This window comes from Motacilla alba, chromosome 3, assembly GCF_015832195.1.
Source record: "Motacilla alba alba isolate MOTALB_02 chromosome 3, Motacilla_alba_V1.0_pri, whole genome shotgun sequence".
In the NCBI taxonomy this organism is placed as follows: Eukaryota; Metazoa; Chordata; class Aves; order Passeriformes; family Motacillidae; genus Motacilla; species Motacilla alba.
Window position 1 is genome coordinate 2,492,965 of NC_052018.1, and position 23,152 is coordinate 2,516,116.

At 47.7% G+C, this 23,152-nt stretch overlaps 1 protein-coding gene across 6 annotated transcripts in view; it reads left to right on the forward strand.

The window, feature by feature from the left end:
• The window catches only part of EXTL3 (exostosin like glycosyltransferase 3), a 133,177-nt gene that overhangs the window by 15,853 nt on the left and 94,172 nt on the right, over window positions 1-23,152 (forward strand). For 2 of the 6 annotated variants that reach the window (XM_038131649.1, XM_038131650.1), the window contains exon 1: window positions 5,271-5,540. The exons of 2 other annotated variants lie outside the window; for them this stretch is intronic. The gene's annotated coding sequence lies outside the window, so the exon portion shown is untranslated. Of the gene's footprint in view, window positions 1-5,270; window positions 5,541-5,603; window positions 5,648-23,152 lie in introns of those variants that run through there. 2 more of the 6 variants (XM_038131653.1, XM_038131657.1) reach the window with 2 other exon arrangements.

Consider the following 23,152-nt stretch of genomic DNA (forward strand, 5'->3'; position numbering starts at 1 on the left):
TGTTTCAAGGACTCTCAGCAATCTGGCAGCTTGTCAAGGCCCCTCAAATTGTGTGGACTCGAGGGTGAGCTGAAGTGCTGGAGCATCACAGCCTCGAGTCTGGTGCAACAAAGCACACGCTGAAAACGATGCTTTTGTACTTTACCCAACTGCTTGGTTTGTAGTCACTTTTAATTTAAGTTTAGACATTGCTGAGTGCTGAATTTAAAAAAAAAAAAAAAAAGTGCTTTTGGTAGACAAGAGTGTAATACCCGAGCTATGCCACAGTTACAATGTGTAGGTGTTTGGGGATTGTGTCAGAGACAAGCAAAATGATTGTTTCTTTTAAACTTCTTTTTTTTTTTTTTGTTTAAATACAGTTCAAATGATGGAATATTTAGTAGAGCAGAATAAGCTGATGCCTGCCAGCTTTTTCATACCAGTGGTTACCAGATGTGCCTGTATTTAGAACCCCGCCATCTGTTCCAGGGTGGAGTTTGGGGCTAGTCTTGGTATTTGGATGTGTCTTCTTCCTTGGGTATCTCTGGAAAACTTCAAAGCATCTGTGCTGAGATGAAGGGGAAGCATGGTTAGGTGTAATCCTCCAGGAATTCAGGGGAATTTTCCAGAAATGCAGCTGATTCCCTAGTGCAGCAGGGTTTGGAAGGGGAAGGAGCCTTGAGGAGAGAGGCAGTGCTGGTATTTTGTGTTGCCATTGCCAAGATCCAGTTGGAGTTTTGCTTGGCTGTCATCAGGCTGGGCTGCTGCTTCCTGCTTTGAATTCCATCTTTCCTAGGAGTCCATGGAATTTCCAGAAGTACTGCAATATGGAAGTTTCTTAATGGGATTTTAAAAATAATTTCTGTAGATAAGTTCTATTTAGATATTTTAGATCATTTTAGATAATTTCTTTTGATGCTGGATTGGTGGAGAATTACTGTGAGCTGTTACAGAGCAAGGGGAGGGAAACCTCTATCTTTACCCTCTTCCACTATGTCCAGCTCCCTCAAAGCCAGGAGTGATCCATCACACTGAAATTAATTTTTGGTCATTTTGGGGATGGAGAAAAACATATTTTGATCATCAAACTACTTGTGAAAAATACTCACCTAGTCCTGGTAACAGCCTTTGATTGACAGTGATCTGGGACGGACTGGGAAGGAGGGAAAGCTACATGTGTCTGTATCCATCCAGAATCTCATGGTTTATTTGTCACCTCTGTCTTCATCTCTCAGAAGTTAAAGAATTGTTGCTGAAATAGGAAAAAGAGCCTTTTAGAAAGCTTCTTGAGAAGGAAAGAACTCAGAATGGTTATGAATGGTTTTACAACAAGGCATTGTGGTAACGGGATTGGAATAAGATTTTTAAGGTCCATTCCAACCCATACCACTATGTGATCCTGTGATAATACAGTAATTTAATTAATTTATCTAGGACGTTTGCCCCTAATCAGTGCAATTCGACCTACTCAGAGTGTGATCCTTGATATTCCACCCCAAACAAAAGCTTCTACTCCATTTCTTGCCCAATGATTTTTCTTTTACAAAGCCAGGTGAAATAAAACCAGTAACTGCGCCCTCATTAACAAGGGAACAGGCATTTCTTTTCCTCATCCCATTTAAGCACCAGGCAGTGTCCTCCAGCATCTTGCCAAAAGCTTCCACTACTTTTATAAGCTTATTTTATTTTGCTATCAGGAGCTGGTTCCTCTGTGCAGGATGCTGAAAGTTCATTGTGTTTGCTCTTTGGATCCCAGCTGGGGCTGCACCAGGTCCAAAGCAGAATTAGGATTTGGGAGGGAAGGGTCTGTGTGTCCATTCCTGTGCTGACTTTTCCTTTCCTGCTCCTGGGTGTTTCATTTCATGTTCCAGCCCTTGCCATGCTTTATGGCCAGCAGTGGGGTGCATTGTCACAATACTCCTCGTGCCCATGGGGTCCTCAAAGGGCTTTATTTAACTGTACTGAGATGCCTTTACCTACCACAGAAATGCAGCTACTTAAGCTGCAAAGCCTGGCAGCTGCTCCAACAGCAGGAGCATGACCAGGCCACTGCTTTTTTGTCATAAAGTAAGGGAAGGGAAAAAAAAATCCATATCCATTAAAAACTGCAGGGAAAATGTAAATTGTCAGAATATAATTACCTAAACTGGAGTTCGGCCAGCATTCCAGATTAACATTTCCTCTCATGAAGCCGTGGGATACCTGATGGCCAAAAGCAGTCGGAGTCTCAGCAGGATTAAAAACTGAGCTTTGCTGTGTAGTTGTTCCATAGTGGCTGAGAGATGTAGATAATCTATTTAGCACCTACAGCACCCTGGGGCTAAAAAGTGGCTGCATCCTATGAAATCCAATAGGAGTGTCTGAGGTTAAGAGTGCGGTCTGAAAACATTCCACGGAACTTGTAAAATCCGCAGATGGTCCGACCTTGGTACCGTCTGCTGTGCAAAGAAGGAGAAAGAGATTAAAAAAGATGTACCAAAAAGATTGCAGCAGGGAAAAGATGGAAGCTCAGGGTCCTCCCCGCCATCCTTGTTCCATGTTTTTCTCAGGTTTATTTCAGGCCATGGAAGTGTGCCATGGAAATGTGCATTAGCTGGCTCTGGAACTCCTTCATACCTGCCTGCAATGAGTCAATGTAATTTAGAGCAGATTGGAGACACCGGGATGGGAGCCATGCTCAGGAGGAAGTGGGGTGAGGAAGAGGGAATGTGCTGGGGGTAAGGAAAAGAGGGGAAGTGGGGACCATTTACAAGGAGAGGACACAAAGGTGTGATGGCATTCGCTGTGTTCAGCTACAGCTGCCAAGCGTAGAGCAACTTGAAAGGTAACAAATATAAGGGAGGTTCCCAGCCTGAAATGATACAGAGGTGTCTAAAGAAGTCGTTCTGTCAGCAGAATCCCACTCTGGTTTGCGTTGGAGGGGACCTTAAAGCTCCTCCAGTGCCACCCCCTGCCATGGGCAAGGACAGCTTCCACCATCCCAGGTTGCTCCAAGCCCCATCACCAACCTGGCCTTGGACACTTCTAGGGATGGGGCAGCCACAGCTTCTCTGGGAATCCTATTCCAGGGTCTCACCACCCTCACAGGGAAGAATTTCTTCCTAAAGGTCGAACAGAAGGCCAAGATCCAAACTGTGGCTGCTTCTTAGGTGGCTTTGCTTTACATTTGCACATTTCCCTACAGTAGGATTAGTGTTTTTAGTCCTCCACCCTGTCAGCTTCAACTCAAGGTCACCATGGAGTTTCCGAGTCTCTAACAGGATTGACAGTGTGAACTGAATCCGTTCCTTTGGGAAAACAGGTTTGGAAGCTGATAGGAGCGAAAGGCTTTTCCTTGCCAGGAAAATGTTGTGCAACTTTATCGGCGACTTATTTGCTTGTTTAAATAATTATTAATCATAGATTATAGACCCTGCCCTTTAGGATCCATTTCTGATGTGGAAATTTTACATCTATACGAGAAATAAAAGCCCAGATGGCAGAGAAGGTGGCAAATGAGGGGTATTTGAATACAGTAGTTTTTCTTTTGGGATAAGCAGAAGGCAGAGGAGGAGTGGATTTTTCACTTGGTAGAAGGGAAGCTAAAAACTCCTCTTGAAAACCAATTCCTGTAAGAGGAAGAAGGGGAAACACACAGAGAAGGGGATTATATCTGAAGGTGTCTCTGTCAGTATAATCTGTAATAGCCTTGATAGCGCTTCCTGAAAGGGAGACTTGCCAGACCGGCTACTGATCCTGACAGCTCCTTTTCTTTTGGGAGCTGGGAGAAGAATTGTTCTCCTGAGTTGCCCCTGAAGTGATTCTCCACCGGTGTTTCCTCCTCGGTGAGGACCTGAAGGGAATGATTGTCCCCCTGTTTCTTCCTGCAGAGCTCCAAGTAGATCAGGGTGGAATACAAAACCCCGAGCCGTGGCACAGTGGGAACAGATGTGTGTGGTAGGACAACGTGGGTGTGTTCAGTGATTTGAATGTTAATTCAGCCTTTATACTGCGCCATAGTCATAGTCTTTTTTAAATTTTGGTCCTGATAAAATATAAAAAGTATTGTTTCTCCTTTGAGCCTTTGAACCTACAGTACCTCTTCCTGCCCTTCCGTACAGCATGTTCCCTGCGGTGAGATTGGATTTTTTATTGTTTATCAAAGGGCAGACCTGTGCCCCCGCCTCACCCCTCACTGGTTTTTCATCTCAGAATAAAAGTTAGTTTCTCCTTGCATTCTTTACACATGTGTAAATGACTGTTAAAAAGTGCAGAGTGATGGAAAAGTGGTTTTTCGCTGCTTTGAAGTGCTCATGTTTTATTAAAGCTGAGATTCTTGGAGCTTTTTGGCCAGAAACACACAACCCTCTTTACTCCTGGAGATAAACCCTCATTTCTTCCTGTGAAAATTTCTCTAATTCCCCCAAAGTTGTCATATTGTGTGTTTTGGTGTGGGATTTGATTGCCATAGATACAAATGCCTTTCAGGGAGCTCCTAATACATAAAATTAGAATGCATAAACAGAGGACTGGACCTGTGCGACGTGGTTTGGTTGTGAGAAGATGCTGGCACTGTTACTTGCCTTTCCCCCCCTCCTTTATTTCTTCATTGCTTTTTCCCCCCTCTTTTGTCTCAGTTACCATCTGTTGCATGCTATGTTTGGTATCTGCTTATTTCTACATGGCTACTCTGACTTCACAACATTTAATCCCTGAGGCTGTTCACGCCAACCCTCCAGCGTGGATCTGGATGTTATTTTGTAACAAACTCCAAACCATAGTGGTATTTTAGTATCTGCTGATCAGTTTCCCACAATACAGTTGTTTTCCTAACCCTGTTTACCAGGAGGCACCTGGACATCTCTCAGTGGGTCAGTGGCAACCATTGCGTTCACATCATTATAGGGCTGAGGCATGACGGAGCACCATGGTGGCATCCTCACGGAGTTCTTGGGGGATACACAGCACGGCATGGACTGTATGAGCTCCAGGGGGACGCTCTGACAGGGTTTTAGGGGGACACACGGGGCTGCTTGCCCACAGGGCCGGGCTGCGGCTGCCCCTTCGAGGCAGCGTCCCACACTGCCAACATGGCGGCTCCTCCATGAGGGGAGCGGAGGGTGTGAGGGACGGGGGGCGCGCGCCTGCCTTTTAGGCGGGAAACGCTCCCGGGCGCGGCGCGCGTGCGCAGTGGTGAGAGCCGAGCTGGGGGAAGCTTCGGCTGTTCCCGGCAGGTTCCGGAGGCGAGAGTCTCGCTGCTCCCCGCCCTCAACCCTTCGGGTATCTCCGCCCCCGCTTCGCCTATCTCCGCCCCCGCTTCGGCTATCGCCGCCTCTCTTCGTTAAGTTCCGCCATCACTTCGGCAACTTCCGCCGGTTCGGTCGGAAATGGCCGAAGACGTGCGAGACCCAGCGGTTTAAGGGGAGAAGACCGGCCGGCTTCTCGGAATAAACCAACTGTGTCCGGCCCGTGGGGGGGGGAGCAGGGGAGGGCGGACGGAGCGGGAAGACGAGGCAGCGGTTATGGCTCCCCCCCCAGCCACTCGCGGCTCCGCCGGGAGGGCGAAGTGAGGGCGCCGAGAGGTAGGAGCGGACCGTACCACGCACGGGGAGAGGGGGAGGAAGGTGGGAGAGCGGTAACACCCCCCCCCCCCCCCCGGAACCCTTCCGCGGCAGCCCGTGGGGCCGGGGTAAGGCGGGAATGGTACAGTCCGGGGGAAGCCCCCTGGAGCGGCGGCGTGGGGGGGGGCTCGGCTGGGGCGTCCCTGAGGGGCTGGAGGGGGACGCGGGGTCCCTGAGGGCCGGGGGAGGCTCTGAGCGGGGATCCCTCGAGGCTGGGGGAGCCGTGAGCAGGGGTCCCTTAGGGCTGGAGAGAGCAATGAGCGGGGATCCTTCAGGGCTGGGGGGGCTGTGAGCGAGGATCCTTCAGGGTTGGGGGCACGGTGGGGAGAGGTTCCTGAGAGCTGGCGGGTCTGTGGGGGGGGGGGGTCCCTCAGGGTTTGTGAGGGGGTCGCTCAGGGCTGGGGGCACGATGCGGGAGCTCCGTCAGGGCTGGGGGTTCCTTCAGGGCTGGTGAGGCTGTGAGGAGAGTCCCTCACCTCACAGCGTGAGAAGCGTTGTGGGGATGTCACACTGCAAAGGGGACCCCGACAAGTCTGGGAGAGCCTCTCACAGCATGAGGGGCATTGTGAGGGTCTCACAGAGAGAGGGACACTGTGGAGGGGTCCCCAGAAGCCTGGGGACCCTGATGGCGGGAGGGCTGTGGTGGCAGGTGGTGCCCAGGTGCCGCTGACAGGCTCCAGCCTTCCTGCCTGTCCTCCCTCCTGCATCCAGCAAGGATCCTGAGACCTTCTTGTCCTGCCTGTGGATCCCCAGCGTTTCAGGGACCGTCACATCCCCCAGGCCAGTGCAGCCCCATTTCTCCCACTCTGAGGCAGTGCCTGAGTTGTGCTCCCTGTGGTTCTTGCTGGGGTTCTGCCTTGTGAGCTGGTAAGGACAGCAAGGACGAGGCTGCCCTCGCTCTGGGCTTCTTAGCGTGGCCGGTATTGTGCTCCTGTGAGTTATTTACTAAAGTTGAGATCCGTGTTATTCTTTTTTCCCAGCTGTTTTCCCCACAAGGTCCCTTCCTGCTCAAAAAACATTGGGGTCTTTACCAAAAAATTTACCCGTGTGCTGATAATAACTTACTGCTGACAGGCTAATGCCCCGTTACGCTGGTCCAAACGCAAACAATTTGGAGCCTGAAGGGGCTGGAAATGCTTCAAATGGTATTAAGGATTCACAGAGATGCTGAGAAGCACTTTGGATAAGCTGTTGTGTTGCTCTGTGTGTGTGTGTTAAAATCCAAGCATTGACCAGTTTCTGACCTCTTGTTGCTTTTGCGTGAGTCTGATAGACCGCGTGCATTGATACCACGATATGATAACTTTGAAGTGCCTGGGTTTCTTGTGCTTGCAAGCCTCACATGTGTGCGAGGAAGATTAAGTAACTTTGTTTCCTGAGAGGAGTGTCACATGTAGGTGATTATCTTAGATATTTCTGTTCTCATGGAGAAATCTATGATATCTGAGATAGTAACATCTTGGAACGTGGGTTGGCGGGTTTTATCAAGTACTGAGTAACCTTAAACTCGTTTCCATGCAGAAATAGCATCAGAAATGAACCACGGTCTGATTATGTGATGATGGGGAGAGAGATTCATCTCCCCCTGACAAATCCCTTAACTTCACGTACCATCTGAGAGCCCCGTTGTTATCACGCAGTGTTATCTGTACCCACTCAGGCCTTTGGGATGCCTCTGCTTTTCCATTTCTCGTTCCAGAAATGGAAGTTTGCATGGGTTCAGCTTGGTGTTCAGGGATTCTGGAGTTGGGATGATTGCCTGCCTTCATTGAGCAAATTTTTCCGGCAGCTCAGCTGTGGTACAGACAGTTCTTGAACTTTTGATGTCGTGTTGCAGAAGGGAAGTCCAGAGCAGTTTTCTGGAATCCTCTGATTTTTCAAGTGGGACTGTTAGCTCTGGGTTTGTTTACACGTGAGGATGGATTTTGGCAGTTGTCAAGTCAGAGCAAAAGCAGCAAATGCCGGGAACAAGTAAAATATTGAATTGCCTTCGCTTAGGCTGGGTCTCAACGACACACGGCAAAATTGGAGGTTGGTTTGTGTGCTGTTCAGATGGCCTGGGAAAGATGATGATGATGATGATTATCATCATCTTCCCTCAAATATTTCTGGATCTCTGGGACTGTTCAGCTGATGAGTTGGATGTTGTTGATGCGTTCCCAAGTTTTGTTTGCTTATGGGAAGCCAGAGCCCTTCCTGAGCCTGCTTCCCACGGCTATTAATTCTTGAAATGCCATGACACCTTCAGCTTAAGTTTTTAGTGTCTCTCTCCTTCTGGCCACGTATCCTTTGTGTGGATTTGTTGTTTTTCCCTTCCAGTCTCTGTTGCCTGATTTGTTTTTTTCTCCTTGCTCTTTGGCTCCTATTGCCTCTCGCAGTTGCCTTGCCTGTTTTCCCAGGGCATTCCTCCTGCTGCCCGCAGTTACGTTTTCACCAGGCTGGGGATTGCAGCTAACCACAGATGTTACCTGTGTGATGCCAAGATCACGGCGGCCCTTTGTGAGTTGGTTCCTGGTCCAGAGACAATTTTTCTGCTTTGGAGACCCCACAGGAACGGTGAACTGGAAGGGACCTCGTGGTCATTGGCTCCTGTCTCATCACCAGAGATTTTTCCTGCAATCTGTGCTAAATACCTTTATTTTTTGAGAAGGAGCAGACAGTGAACATTCGGAAGCAGCTCCTAACTCTGGGATTTTAACTCGGGGTGGAATATTTGGCGTTACTTCTAATGAGCAAAACCCCTGACGAGCAAAATATTGGGGTTTTTTTGTTCCTTTTCACGTGAAAAAGACAAGTGTAACTCACAGGCTTGTTTAGGTACGCCACTCTACACTGAAAGGACAAAAAAATATCTCTGCTGCTGTGTGGCTTGGCGGTGGGAAAAGCATTCCCATGGGATTTGAGGGATGCAGCTAGGGCCTCCAGTTGCCTCCTACAATCCGTGCTGACACAGGCTGTGCTTGCTGGGCTAAAGCTAGCACGGCTACGAGCTGCACTTGCGGGGCTGCAATCCTCAAAAGCAGAGTTTTCTTCTCAGGGAGCACTTGGAAGTGCTGCTCGCTGGGGCTCGTCGCGGTTGAGTTCGGCCCTCGCAGCTCAGCTGCTCGGCACATGCAAATCCTGGTGGTGGATGCTGCCTGAAAAGAGGTGCGAAGCCAGTTTGAGGTTTTGGGGTTTGTTTAGGAAGGATAAAGACAGAAGCATGTGCAGCTCCGTGGCTTGCAGCTCATCGATCCCGGGGCTGCCTGGGCGCGCAGGAAGCCTGGCCCACCAGGTGAATTGATGTTGTTACAGCGCTTGCAGGGCCAGTTTTGAAGTGCAAATTGAAATCCCCTTTCTGTGAAGTCATTGCTGGTTGTTCATTGGTGCCTGTTACCGGCAAGAGCAGTTTAGAGGTCTGACTAATCCATCTCGGATGCGAGAGGGCAGGTTTAGGTTAGATTTTAGGAAAGAATTCTTTGCTGGGAGGGTGCTGAGGCCCTGGCACAGGTTGCTCAGAGAAGCTGTGGCTGCCCCTGGATCCATGGAAGTGTCCAAGGCCAGGCTGGACAGGGCTTGGAGCAAGCTGGGATAGTGGAAGGTGTCCCTGCCCATGGCAGGGGGTGGAATGGGATGGGATTTAAGGTCCCTCCCAGCCCAAACCATTCTGGGATTTGATGATCTGTCCCTGCTAATTGGTGGTAAATGGCTAATGGTTTCTCAGGGCTATGTTGACATAACCAATCACACTACAAAGTGATCTGTTCCTCATGGGTAAAATTGAGTGAAATACAGAACATTGAGACTTATAAATCAATCAAATCAATCCTGTGTGGGTTTTTTTTTTTTGGTGTGGGACAGAACCCTAAACCTCCAAACCAGCAGTTAATCTGTAGCCACTAATGGATATAAGGACTACTTTAAAGCACATATTCTTAACAAGTCTCAGAATTTCTGCTCTTACGCTCAGCTTCTTGAATGATTAGAATCTTGTTGCCTGGAGTCGGGTTTGTGTTTTCTCTGCTGTCCTCTGCCCTCCCCTTTCCCTGTGAATTTTGGTGCGTTAAGAAAATGTACCACTTTTCTAATGCAGATGTCTGCCTGGGAGTGGTTTCAGAACATGGCATTAACCCCTGGATTCTAAGAAACACTTTCAAGTTTCTTCTGACAGGAAATGTTAAGAACATTCCCCAGTGCAAAAGTAACATTTTTATTCCCCTGCTTTGCACAGTGCCCAGCTGCTTGGTTTTTTACCTGTCTTGTCTCATAAAATGCTTTCTTTTATGGTTCAAAATACTTCCAGGTATCTTCTCATCTGACTTTAATCTTAGGGACAGTGACAGTGCAGGTAGCCTGAGGTTTGTTTTCCTTCCTGTTTTGTTTTGGTACCAGCGTTGCCTGAAGTGTGGGTTCCAACATCTGCCTCTGGATGAGCTGTTTTCCTGTTCAGTGTGACAAAATCATCTCAAATCTGTGCCGGAATATTTGGCATCGATGGATTCATCTGGAAGTGAGTTCTATTTGTTTAAAGGCCACAGTGGCACAGAGCAGGAAATGCATTGCTCTACCTATGCATTGCCTTCCTCGGGGAACACTTTTTGACAGGTTGGGTACTTTGTAAATCCAGAGAAAGAGATGAAGAATGCAAGTTTGGACACTTAATTTGAAAACTGGCTTCTCTGCTTACAAAAACAATATAATTAAAACCATCCAACATCCGCCATTACGCTGTCCCATCAACACATCTCCATTTCCAACGTGAAGAGTGGCTTTCCTTTCCCCCATCCCGTGTGCCCCCCACCTTCTGGGCCCGGGTAGGATGGAATTGAGTGAGTCACTGAACATGGGAAAGGCTTCTTTATCTTCCCCCCACCCCGTGATCCAGCGCCTCCACGTCGTGCGTAACGCGGGAGCACTCGGGGCTGGGATCAGAACGCGTCTCTTAGTGCTTCTATTACGGGCACGAGGAAGTCATTATGCTGCAGGTCTGCTCTGTGTAGGCACTTAGTGGGATGTGTTCTGGATTGTGTTGGTGTGGAGTGGAGGATATGCTGGGGAGTGCTGCTGACACGCAGATGATGCCTGGAAAAGGTTGGCGTGGAAACGCTGGAGCTTGTGATGAGAAGACGCTGCCAAACAAGTGGGGAGCCTCGGAGTTGAGAGCAGAGCCTAAATATATAGAGCAGTGCTGTGAGCCCCTTCCTAAGGGGTCTGGAACGTCTAAGCAGAGCAGTCCTGAATTCCCTACCAGAGCCTTTCTGTTTGCAGGGAAACCTGTGAGGGTCTGCGAGTAAAATAGCTCAGAAACCTTTGATATAAGTGCAGTGGTGACATCAAAGCTGTGATGTGTGACCAGCAGGTCGGCAGAAGTCAGGGCAGTATGATCTTATCTTGCTCATTTAGAGGTGATTTGCTGATCATTTGATACAGGAGCCCATTGACTCCCAGAAATGTATTGTACATCTAATAATACATGTCAGGGAATAGGTTAGCATCGTTCTCAGCTAATTAATAAAGATAGCACTTCCATAGCAAATAGGAAGGAAAAAAAAATCAACCCATGCATTGTTTAGCTAAGATATTTCTTTCCTTAGGCATCTCTCCTGGGAAGACCTTGGTGCTTCTAAATGAATCTGCCGCCTACCTTGTGTACCATCATTTTAATGTGGGCATTGAGGAGGAGCCAGCTATTGGAAAAGCAGCCAGAGATGGATGCCCTGGAAAGGTGCCACTAATTACTGTGGCATCTGACAATTAGCTTTTAAGCCTTTCCTTGCAAAGTTCTCAACTGTTCATCCCAAAACAAAAACAAGGACCTGGAGAAAGGGGAGAGCTGTCCTTGTACTGATCTTGTAGGGTGGTTGTTAAAAGCAGGAGGTGGAGCTGATTCTGACGTGGTTCCCTTCCAGCAGAGCAGGTCAGATTTAATTGATGAGAAGCATTTTGGGCTTTTTGCTGCCTTGCTCTGTCGTAGTCCACAAACTTCTTACCCTTCTTACCTTTTACACGGGTTTGAGGCTGCCATTCTTCACGGGGAAAGCTGTAAATTAGCAACATCTTCAAAGTGTCATTGTTGATGCGAGTCTGAGGATTTTTAACAAAAACCAAGATATAATAAAAAAAGATTCAAAGAAATCTTGCAGTTGGTTTCTTGCATTTGCCTCCGGGGTCTTCTGACTGTTGTTTTTACTTTGTGGCAATGATGAATAGCAGCAAGCCTTTTGCCAGTGTCTCAAGGGTGTAGTTAGTTAGGAGTAACGATTGAGCTGGAGCTGGCAGGTATCTCAAGGTTTTTGTACACAAGCTGATCTCCCTCCATCCCTCAGGGATCGGACCTGCTCTTTCTCTGGAAATGACTTCTACGTTGTCGGGACAATGATGATTTTGATTAGAAAGGCCAAGCTGCAGAATTATTTCTCCCTTGTCAAACGAGATGTTGAGGAAGATGTTTTGGCATGCGCTGAGTGTTTGGCTGACCTTGTGTTTCAGGTGACATTGCTCAGGTGGCAGTACCAGGAGCGTCTCCATGGGTAGCTTATACCAGCATGGCCCAGCCTTTGCTCTGACTCGTGTCTCTGTATAATTCCTTTGCCTTGGAAGGTGTGACCTGGAATCTGCAGACAGATCTGGCGCCTGTTTCCATGCGCATCTCTGATCTCTGCTGCGTGCGCCGACACGCGAGCCCTGGCTTCCAGCAGCTCTCCCTGGGACAGCGAGTGGCAGCTGTTTGACAAATGCAATGGAGCAAGTGTTATAAAAAGAACCAAAGTGCATTTCCTCTCCTCAAAACTGATTAAAGCAGGAGCAGTATTGGGAATGCTTCTTGTGAGCTCGGTGTTCCTGTGCAGGGGAGTCTCGCTTGGACACTTTGCTGTCCCTGTACCTATTCTTAGCCTGTTTACCAAAAGCTGTTGTATGTGCATCAAGAGATCTCCCTGTTCAGGCTGTTTGTGTGTTTATGTGGAGTCTTTTGAGGAGAGAGGGGTCATATCCAAGCTTTTCTGTCACCTCCTCCTCCTTCTGCTCAGGATATACAGGTTAACGTTTCCATAGTATCTGAGTGTATGGCAGAGTGTCTGTGAGGCAGGGAAGTACTGCCTGGTACTTGTTGACACTGACCTTCGAATTTGAGATTTGTGACACGGGTGAACTGATTTCACAGCCTGCTGCTAGAAGGGGTGGCCTTGGTCCCTCTCCCTCTCTCAGCTCTGCAGTCCCTGCCTTTCAGATGATGCCTCAGTGAAGTGATTCAGCTTGAAAATCCAGCAGCAAACTGCTTGAGGGATTTTTAGTAGGAGATGGGGAGTCCCCTTACTGGTTGGGAGCACAAGGCAAGGGCTGGTGCCCTGGGAGGTTTCATGCTGGAGTGTCCTTGCAGGGGGATCAGAGAATAGCTTAGATTGGAAAAGCACTTGGAGATCATGGAGCCAAACCATTCCCCAGCACTGCCAAGGCCACCACTGACCCATGTCCCCCAGTGCCACATCCACCAGGCTTTTAAATCCCTTCAGGGATGGAGACTCCACCCCTGCCCTGGGCAGCTGTGCCAGCGCTGGACAACCCTTTAAGTGAAGAAATTCCTTGTTATCCAACCTGAGCCTCCCCTGGCACAGCTTGAGGCTGTTCCTCTCATCTTGTCCCTGTTCCTGGGAGCAGAGCCTGATCCCATCTGGCTGCCCCCTCCTTTCAGGGAATTCCAGAGAGGGAAGAGTTCCCCCCAAAGCTTCCTTTTCTCCAGGCTGAGCCCCTTTCCCATTTCCCTCAGCTGCTCCTGGTGCTCCAGCCCCTTCCCCAGCTCTGTTCCCATCCCTGGAGATGCTCCAGCCTCTCAGTGTCCTTCTTGTCCCAGAAGTGTCCCCAGGGCTGAAGGTGCCCCAGCAGTGCCAGCACAGGGGACAGCACTGCCCTGGCCCTGCTGCCACAAGTCAGATGCCACTGGCCTCTTTGCCTGCCTGGACACACCTGGGCTCAGGGCCACCTGCCTGTGGGCCACCTCCCCCAGGTCCTTTTCTACCCAGCAGCTTTCCAGCCCCTTTCCCTGGCAGTCATAGGAGTGGCTGAGCTTGGGCAGGTGAGAAATGGGCAGTGGGACAGTGCCACAGCCACTGTGCTGTGTCAGGGAGCTGCCCCGGCACCCTTTTCTCTTCCTTGCAGCCCCAGGATTGTCGGAATCCAGAACATCCCTCTGGGTGCCCTGGATGGCCAGAGCTGCTGGCAGGGGGCTCTGAGACCCTGGCATGCAGCCAAAGACACGCATGGGGTTTCAATCTTAGCCCATGGAGCAAATTACCAACTCTGTATGAAGAATTACAAGCCACACACACAAGTTAGTTATTACAGTAGAAGTAATCACAAAGTGAAAGGAAGGATTTCTGAGTGCTGTACAAGGGGGTTTTAAGCCTTGTACACAGGGGTCCAGGTTTTGTACATGGGCGTCAGGGGTTCTAAGATGGAGGGATTTGGGTGTGCCCTGTCCTCCTTCTTTCTCCTTCCTAACCTCCATGTCTTTGGTGATGTTGGCACTCACAGATTGGATTAGAGTAGAAAGTCACCATTCAATATAGATAATAGGCATTGGGGGAAAAGTATAAACATGTAACACGTAATATATGATATAAAAGATGGCACCAGCCCCTGGGAGGGCAGTGTGCCTTTGTCTGAGCTGCTGAACGGGCCACAGCAGTTCAGGAGAAGAATCTTTTAGATAACCAACAATAAACAACCTAAAGAACAGACAACAGAGGACTGCTGAGTCTTTCTTTAAAGGCACAGGTTGGAGGAGAGACTTTTCCATCTTTCGGGGTCACCCCAATCCGGGGGTGAAACCCCACATCTGGCATCCCTGGGTGGGCAGGAGACCCGACACAGGATGTGCTCCCTTTATCTTTCCTGCACCCTTTTCTCTTCCCTGCAGCTCCAGGATGTGCTCCCTTTATCTTTCCTGCACCCTTTTCTCTTCCCTGCAGCCCCAGGGTGTGCTCAGGACCAAGGAGGGCGATTTAATGAAGCGCGGGGACTCGTTCTAGGTGAACACGCTGAATGGACAAGAATAGTTGGCTGTTGTGTATGACTATGAAGGTCACCAGAATCAGATGCTCATTTTTCAGCTCCTCGTTGCTGCTGGGTGCAGCAGAGCTTTGTTGCTGACACAGGCAGATCCTGTCAATGGGGCTGGAGTGGCACTGAGAGAAGAAAATGCCACGTTTTGAAGGTTCTTGGTAGTGAGATGGCTGGAAAAATGTGTGTTGGGTACGAATTTGTCAGACTTCGGGGCTTCTTTTTATTGCATGACTTTTTATTCTGATGTCTCCTTGCTATGAATTCTGCTTTTCTGTTTTGAGAAGTGAAATTAATAATCTCCCTTACTTCCTGTCCCACGGGAAGGAACGTCTTCAATCCTGGCCCAAGCTGAGCTGCAGATGAGACCTCTGTTTGGGAACCTTTTGTTTTGGGAACTGTTGTGCAAAAGCAGAGGAAGAAGAAACAAACAGTTCTCAATTTTCTTTGAAATGCAGTTTAAATGGTTCCTTGGTAATTCATGCAATTATTTAATAGTCTGCACGATCCCTGGGATTATTATTCTTTCCAGGTAATAACTGGAGCAGTAAAGATATCTTGTAAATTGAAAAAAAACCCCAAAAAACCAAAAAGAATTGGCATATGTTGTTTGCAGCACTGTGTTTTAGTAATTGTTTGAAATGACCTTTTGGAATTTCAGAGAGAAAATTTGTTTGCTTGACTTTCTCCCAGATCAGCTCCTGGCAATCTCGATATAGAGCAAAATTGAGTTGTTTTGGGTTTTTTAATTACATTCTGACAGCAAAGCCTGTTTTTCTGTGTGCATTACTGGTTTTTTTTTGCTTTTTTAAAGGTTAAGCTCTGTTTGACAGGACTTCCATAGATGAAGTTTTTGAAACTTTTTGGTGTAGTTGTTTGCCTGGATTTTTTTAAGCCAGAATTGCTTATCCTGGGTATTATTACAAAATAAATATTTATTTATTTCTTAATTGAAGGCGAAAATTCTTGCTGTATTTTTAAATGTCTAGAGACATGATGATGAAAGGTCTGTGGGTTTTTTGTTGGTTTTATTTGTGGGTTTGCTTTGGTTTTGTGTTGTTTTGGGGTTTTTTGTTTGCTCTTTTTGTCTTTTTCAGCTTTAGAGGTTGTAAAGGGATGAGATCATAGAACCTTGCCAGGTTTAGAGAAAGAAAAAAAGAATATAATTTTTTTTTTACAAAGTTTTAGCAGAGCTCTTGTGCAATCTGTTTCCTCGATGCCGCTGGGTTGTGGTCAGAGCCCACTGTGGGTTTGGTTTGTAGGAAAATATCCAATATCTGAGGGCCTTGCTCCACACCAGCTCTGTGTGAAACCTGCTCTTTTCACGGATGAGACCAATGGTTCTTCCTTTTTCCCTTTTGAAAATTCTGGCTTTTCTTCCCCACTTTAAAATCTGACAACCCTCAGAGAGCAAAGGGTCAGAAAAACACATTGTGTGAAATCTCTCAGCGTTCAAGTTTTCACATGAGAGCCCACTGCTCTTTGTGTTTGCTGGAGCTGCACTTGTGGAGGCTGTGAGAGCCTGCTCCTCCAAAAACACCAAAGAAAACTCTGCGAGAGCCGTGCCAAGGAGCAGGTGCTGCAAAATTCGGCTTCTGCCAACTTTGGAGAAAATTGCATTGATGGAGATCAGCATCTCTCAAGGGAAAATTAAATCTCGAAATGAGTGTCCAAGCTGGAACAAGACAACAGATGCCAGAAATATGTCCAGGAGCTCAGTTTGGAGTTTCCCTTCCTCTCAGGCTGATCCCTCAAGGCAGCGTGGTGTCCCCAAGGACTGAAAGCTGGAATTGTTTCCACAGGGGACAGAAATGACAGGAAGAATCAAATGGGACCCAGCCGCAATGATCTGGAGCTGAGCGAGCAGCAGCCTGTGTGATTTCAGCCTCCTCATCAGGCTGGTTTTACACATCCTGACATGAAAAAGTAGCTTTTTCATCCTTGGATCTAAATAGACAAACCTGAGGGGCTCCATGTTTCCTGCTAAATTCCAGATAAGATCTTTTACTGTTTGAACTTGCAAAGCAGCTAAGGTGTGTGCTTCCCTGCTTGCAGGGTTCCTGCAAAAAGCTTGATCCACCCCTTCATTTAGTTGGGTTTGTTTGGAATGAACAATGTTCCTCAAGCTGTGAATACAAGAATGGTTTAGCTTTAAAAAAAAAAAAAGAAAAGAAAAGAAAGAAAAAACCCTCCCCTGCAAACAGATGATGTAATGCCCAAGCTCCAAGTTTAAACAGTAGCTAATTTGCCAGGGGATAAACCAGGGTGAAATCTGTCAGGCTTCCCAATTTCCCACATTCACCAGAGCTTTGTTCTTTCTGCTTTCAAATGCAGGGTACATTTGTGTGTCCACACTGTGTGGTTTCCTTCAGCTTCTGCAGCCAAAGAGTTTGTCCAGGGGCAAGAGAAAATGTTGCTGTAAACCTTTTGTTGCTATAAACCTTGATATGCATCTTTTTGGTTTTAAGTTTTACTTGGTGACTGAATTAAAATCCTCAGCCGTCCTTTTGATGAGCTGCAGCACGGGGTTATTTACTGTTCTCTCTTTGCAGGCACGTTCCTTTGGCCCAGCAAGATTCACTCCCTGCAAGGTCCCTGGGGCACTGCTGGGTGGGAGACTCCTTGTTCTGCAGCTGGTTTGGGCTGCCTGTGGATTGTTTACTTGGTGTTTTGGACTCTCCTCTCCCAGCCAGTTTTGTACAAAACAAGGAACACTTAGTTTTCACACATTAAAAAAAAAAAAAAATTACATGAGCAGCTTTCTCTGCTGGTGGCAGCTCTGGTCTGTGAAGTGCTTGGTGTCTGCTGACAGGAGGGGACTTTAGCTGCGTGGGGAAGAGGGAGGTTTGGATCACACTCCCCCTCCTCCTCTCTGGGATGCTCTGTTTATTGGAATTCTTCACTGACCTATTCCTTTAATCCTCAATTTTGGCACCATTTCCCAGGGCTCGTGGTGTAAGCACAGGACTTTGCCAGCCAGCAGGATGAGCCAGGGCACACAGCAGGGTTAGAGACATCCAGGAGCTGCAGCGTCTGCCTGTGCTGGTGGAGGAGGGAAGATGTGACACGAGAAATCGAAGTGACACTTAAAGGACTTGCTTCCTTCTTCTCTGGCTTTTTCTATCGAAAAGCAAAAAGTGCCCATCTTCAAACTTGGAGCAACTTCATCTTAAAGCTGCCCCAGTCTGGAGTGAGCCTGTTTTGGGGATGTCATTACCCAGCCTGGCATGTGGGGTGGCTTCAGCAGTTTTTCTTCCTCTGAGCAGTGCTGGCTGAAAGCTCTGAGGGCTCCTTGTGCTGACGCTGCACTGGAGCTGTTGCTCTGGAAAACAGCGCTTGGGGAGAGATCCCATCTGTGAGAGCTGGTGCTGACTCACAGCACCGAGATCTGCTGGGGTGTGCTGCTTTCAAACAGCTGGATTTCAGAATCTCACAAGAACTGTGTGAGGGGTGGGAAGCTGAGGAGCTCTCCTGCAGCTGATGGTTTATTTTTTTTCAGTGGTTGAAAACTAAGAGTAGTGGGCCACTTGCAGTTTATTGTGAACTTGTGCTTGATCTGTTCTGCTTATTATGATTTTATTCCCCACACTCTGCCTGCTGGTTTGAATCCTTCCTCTTTGGCATTGTTTTCACATAAATCCTTTCCCTCAGAATTTCCCTGCTCCCTGCCAGCTGTGGAACAGCTGGGAAGACACCGAAAACCACCAACTGCTCTGAAGGGCTGCTCAGAGGGGCACGGCTTGGCCATGGAGCCCGGCTTTAGCTGGAGCTCCTTGGATGGGCTGCACCAGCCCATCTCCAGCAGCGGTGGGGATGTGTTGAGGAGCTGTGGGCTGCAGACAAGGAGCCTTTTGTTTGCTTGCCTTAGCAACCCTGCCTCTCTGAAAGCTGAGATGTTCTCACTCCCGCAGAGCCGTTCCCGGGAATGCTGGTTGTTTCTCGGGAAGCAGGCTTGCTTTGGGGGGCTGATCTCAGCAAACTGGTCTTTCTATCCTTAACTTCCTTTTTTTTTTTGATGACAGGAGGTCTCCATCCAAAAGAAGTCTGATTATCTGGTGTTTTTCCCCCCAAGCAGCAAGTCCTGCTGACTCTCGTCTCTGCTCTATCTGTTCTGGTGGGCACGACGTGCTGAATTTAAATAAATTGTAGTCTTTGCTAAATATCTGTCAAATATTGACTTAGTCTGTAGGGTGAGCTGACTAAGCTGAAATTAATGGTGTAATTCCAGCTTGTTTGGCACAGGTGTGGAGCCAGTTTCATTGCAGATGGCAGAGGAAATTAAGATCTTACCTTGACTGCAGCTCTAGGGGAGGAAAGAGAAGCCTTGGGCTTATATGGCAGTAAGGAAAGACTTGGTGGAGACAGAGAGGGGGAGTGTTTGTAAAGATATTAAGGGTGATAAAAACTCTTCCCAACGAGTGAGGTCATAAGACAAAAATTGAGGTGGTGTTGTTAACTGTGTGCTATTACAGATGTCATTAAATGATCTTCTACATTCTGGTCCCTTGCCATACCCCTGGGATAATTTTTCTAAATCTACTGAAAATGAGATCCAAAAAAAAAAAAAATGAGACAATCTGGCTGGTTGAGGTTTTGGCACAGATCAACAGCCTCAGTGCTGGTATCTGCTGGCTTTGTGTGCTCACCTCTGCAGGTGAACAACTCCACGTGCTCCTGAGGTGCTGCTGCAAAATGACAATGCCCTGACACCTCCAAGCAGGCAAAGAAGTGGAGATGCAAGGAGGTGTCTGAAGGGATCCAAGCGATCCAAAGCAGCTGATGGCAGAACTGGAGCTAAACCACACAGCTTCCCTCGTGTTTCAGAGCTTGTCCTTCAAACTCCTGGGAAGCCTTGTGGGTTTTTGAGGTTATTTTTGAAAGGTTTGCTGCTGGCATAAATGAGTATTGTAATTCCAAACAATAAGGATGCAGCTTTGGGGCCAGTCCTGCTTGAGTGACTGCAGGGATCTCAGGGCTGGTACAGTGAATCTGATGGAAGTTTATGTAAAAGGAGTGCTCATGAGTTGGTTTAGGGTTTTTTTTAACACCTTTTTTTCTCCTCACCCCTTAACTCTTTGCTGCAGGTAGCAAGACCTCCATTGTAACTTTCAGTTTTATGAGAGCTTTGTGCCTCCAATCGATTGGTTCCTGGCTGATCTTCAACAGCCCAAAGAGCGAATGTAATGCAGCAAATTCATTATATGCTAAAATATTTATTGTGTTACTGTAAAGGTCACCGATAGCAGCAGAGGCTCGGTAAGATACGGTCCTGAATCTTTCCAAAGATGATATCTGTCACCACTCTCTTTTGAGAGCACTGTCTTAAAAAGTACCTGGAATAACTCAGCCCATGCTTTTGGAGGTACCTGTTTGGATCTTGTGTAGGTTAATAAATGACTCTTCTCATCTGAAAGTGAACAGCTGTATTTACTTCTGTCATGTGTACTCCACAGGCACATGTGGAGGGCAGAGCAAGAAAGGAATCTTAGTTTAACCTTGCCCCTTTTTGCTTGATTTAAGTAATTTGCAGAGTTTTATAATAAAATCTCCACATCTGATTTCTATTCTCGTTGTAGTAGTCTGGAATTGTCAGTAACGCCCAAAGGCATTTTTGCTCTTACCTGTGTAGGAATGAATTACTTGTTGCCTAACATTACCTGGAAGCGTAGCAATGAAAAGGCTTCCTGGCAATGAGGTGGGCTGTGACTTCCCTTCCCCTGAACCACAGAATGAAATTTTTAGCAAATGGATTTGGGGTTGGGAGGAACCTCTCAAACCCTTTCCACAGGTGCACGAGTGGTGGTGTGTGACCGTTCCCACACAGAGCCCTGCATGGTGTGGGATACATTCCTGACCTATTTCCTGGTACTTTTAGCATCTGGCTGGGATTAGTTCAGCCAGCTGATCCCCAATTCCGTGCCATAATGGTGTGTCTTTAAGCGTGAGTTAGATGATTGGATACTGAGGAGCATTTTGGAGTCCGGCCTTGCAAATACAGCTTGTTAATTGAAGCTGTGCTCGCCGGCAAAGCTGCCTTTTTAAGTTCTGCTGTCTGTCCTCCCCACGATATTCCAGCCTCTCTGGTTTCTCAGTGACTGCAGCCTGCCTGATCCTCCCTCTGCCTGCAGCTCCTCTGCCAAGCAGTGGCTGCTGGCCTGCACATTTGTCACCTGTGGCCACTCCTCTGGCTGTGAGTGGCTCTTTCCTCATCACACCGAGAGTTTTCCTAATTGGAAGTGAGCGCTGAAGGGGCTGCGTTCATTGCTCAAGCTCTTTGCCTGAGTGTGCCTTTCAGGCAGCTGCAGTGAGGTTCAACAGCTTCGTCTGTCATGATCAGACAGAGCTCTGGATAATCTAGCAAATCTCTTGATTATGAGGGTGGAAAATAATATGCTTTGATTTACAGATGTTGCTGCACAAAAAGTGCTTCTGTGAATTCTCTGAATGGCAATATCTGGGTGCTTTTGGCATCCTCAGTCTTTGAGTGCATCCATTTTCTGAACATATCCTGAATTCTGGACAGAGACATGGACAGCTGTTTTACACACAAGCAGACAATTAATTATTTTTCAGTAGCATTTTAAGCCGAGTTCAGGGATTTCATTGGGTCAAGGGCCTTGAAGTTTACAGTAAAAAAGACAAAAGGATGGTGGAGGCTTATGGCTGATTATAGCCAGGTTGAAAACAGCAAAGGGGACGAAGCATAGTTTCCATTAATCCTCAAAACACCTTTTCCTTTCCTTCAGGATGTTGTAGACAAACTTGAAAGCATTTTCTAGTGTTCCTACCATTCTGAGCAGGATGTCTGATGCAGCAGGCACAGAGGTCTCACCTCTGGTGCCAGAGGTGTGCAGCTGTGGTGGAGCTGCAGCAGCAGCAGGAGCATTGCAGGTGTTTCTGAAGGAGTTAGAAATATTTTCTCCTTTTGGGCACTCGAGCTCTCTTGGTTCTGGACTGACTGACAGATCTGCAGAAGATTAGGAAGTGTTTTCACAACCCCTGGAGGCTGTGGTAAGCTGGAAGAAAGCTCCTGTGGTCTCTCCTGGCTGTGTGGCGCAGCAGTTTGGGAAGTGCTCAGATTGAATCTAAGCTCGGTTCTTGTTTGTGGGGTTTAGTTGTAATCTTGGTTTGCTGTGCAGCCACACTGTGCTTTCAGTGGAACAGGGAAGAGGAGAGATGTTGGGAGGATAGAAATATACTTGTTTTGGTTGGAAGAGCTCCTGAATTTATGGTGTTAGCTGCTTTTCTGCTGAAGGTGAGGACAGCATTCGTGTGGGAGACATTTAGGTTGGGACTTTTTTTCTACAGATCTGCTTGGTGATCAAGTTTTTAAATTTTTTTCCTCCTTTCTCGAGGTCTGCTTTATAACCAGCAGAGAAAAACGCCCCTTTCTCTAGCACAGTTCATCTTTTCCTAAGCAGACATCTTGAACCAATCTGATTTTCTGTGCTCCAGCAGTGCCTGCTGCTCATGCTGGCTGCAGAGAGAGCCAGTCCAGCTGGTTCAGGTGTGCTGGGATTTGCTTGTGGCCGGCATTACTGAGTGAAAATGGCCAAACCTTGGCTGCTGGGTGGGTTTGTTTGTACAAGCTCCTCATAGCTGCAACTTCCTCCTGCTTGGAAGAAAGAAGGGCTGATGTGGCCACTGGATCTGATTATACCCCGTGGTAGCAGGTCTGAGGTTTGAAGAGTTATCTCTGGCCATTTTAGTGAGAGGCATTTTGGAGAGCTTCAGATATCAGTGAAGAAAGCTGAAAGGCTTTGTTTCACTCTCATGACTCTGGGAATGTTGGCCAGTTTGTCAGCTGGGATCCATCTGCAAGGGGAAGGTCCAGCTGGGTGGGATCCTGTCCGGGTAGCAAAGGAGGGAATGAGACGGGGCATGGCTCCTTTTCCCAGTGATTTTTGTATCTCTGCTCAGATGTGCATTGGTGGAGGAAATCACACTGAAAACGACCACAGAGCTTTCTGTTTTAACTCCCTAACTTGAGCCTGGATCATACAAAGCAAACCCTCCGAGCCTGTGAAGGGGTTTTTGTGGAGGAGTAAAGCTCATTGTCAGCTGCCGTGTTCAGACCCTTGGGAAATTGTGACCATTGTCTGGGCTATTATTGCTTAATAAAAGCTTTGCATTTCCTCATTCAGGCCCTTGAAAATCTGGTTCTGTGCTTTTAAAAATAACTCAGCGTGAGCCACAATTGGGAGCATTCACAGAGGAAATTCTTCAGCCATTTAAAACAAAGTGAAGGGAGGGGAAAAAAAGCTCTCCTTAAAGTGCTTTTACTTATCCATGAAGAGTGAGTGGTGAAGAGTGAGTGTGTCCCAGCTGTGCTTCCACTCTCTGGATGGAGCACAGAGGCTCTGCTCCTGCTCCTGTTTGCTTCCAGCCCTCCAGGATTTTGGGTCCAGTGCTATCCCAGCTGGGGAACCTGGGCTGGGCACTCCGGATGAATCCTCTTGGGATGTTGGACTTCTTGTGGATGAGCACCTCTGGACAGGTGGGACCTGCAGTCACTGGTGGGGTTGATGTTCTTTGTG